Source organism: Sinocyclocheilus rhinocerous, unplaced genomic scaffold (genome assembly GCF_001515625.1).
Source record: "Sinocyclocheilus rhinocerous isolate Xijiao unplaced genomic scaffold, SAMN03320098_v1.1 scaffold3579, whole genome shotgun sequence".
NCBI lineage: Eukaryota > Metazoa > Chordata > Actinopteri > Cypriniformes > Cyprinidae > Sinocyclocheilus > Sinocyclocheilus rhinocerous.
This window is the reverse complement of record NW_015641056.1, coordinates 2,439-2,994: the sequence shown is the minus strand read 5'-3', so window position 1 is coordinate 2,994 and position 556 is coordinate 2,439. Positions and strand designations below refer to the sequence as shown.

Below are 556 nucleotides of genomic sequence, written 5' to 3'. Positions count from 1 at the left end.
TGAGCGCCCAGAAAACTAGTTTGGAGCGTGCAAGTACCGAATGGTTTAAAAAGACTTAAAAAGACGTGCAAATTATAAACTTTTGTGATGATGCAACACTGACCCGATTAGGCAAGTGACAGTTCTGTCAGCTGAGCGAAAGTCTTGTATGCAGCGTGCAGCAGCTCTCTTAGTGCAGATGAGATGCGATGATGTGAGGCAATTTTGAGAGTGAGAGCGAGAAGACGCGGTACAGCTGAACCACTCACGCTGTTTTCAAATGACTGACTTAATCTGATATTCTGTGTGAACTCATTTAACCTACATTGTATATTAAATAAATGTTTGCGGGAATTTTCCAAACGTGCGAAACCTGCGAAAATGAGTAAAACCAAAATGCGCAATCCGAGATTCAGGACGTGATTAAACATATATTCGATTATATAGAGATTTGTAAAATAAATTTCCACGACTTTTCCAAAGCTTTCTGGGTTTTTCATGACCGTACGAACCCTGTAAATGGCTATTTTTATTTTTTTTAATCGTTTTGATGAAATTTCTGCTCCACTTTGTGTGG

The 556-nt window shown here is 39.0% G+C and overlaps 1 protein-coding gene across 1 annotated transcript in view; it reads right to left on the bottom strand.

Moving 5' to 3' along the window:
• The window catches only part of LOC107754449 (class I histocompatibility antigen, Non-RT1.A alpha-1 chain-like), a 20,042-nt gene that overhangs the window by 18,312 nt on the left and 1,174 nt on the right, over positions 1-556 (bottom strand). The window lies entirely within an intron of this gene.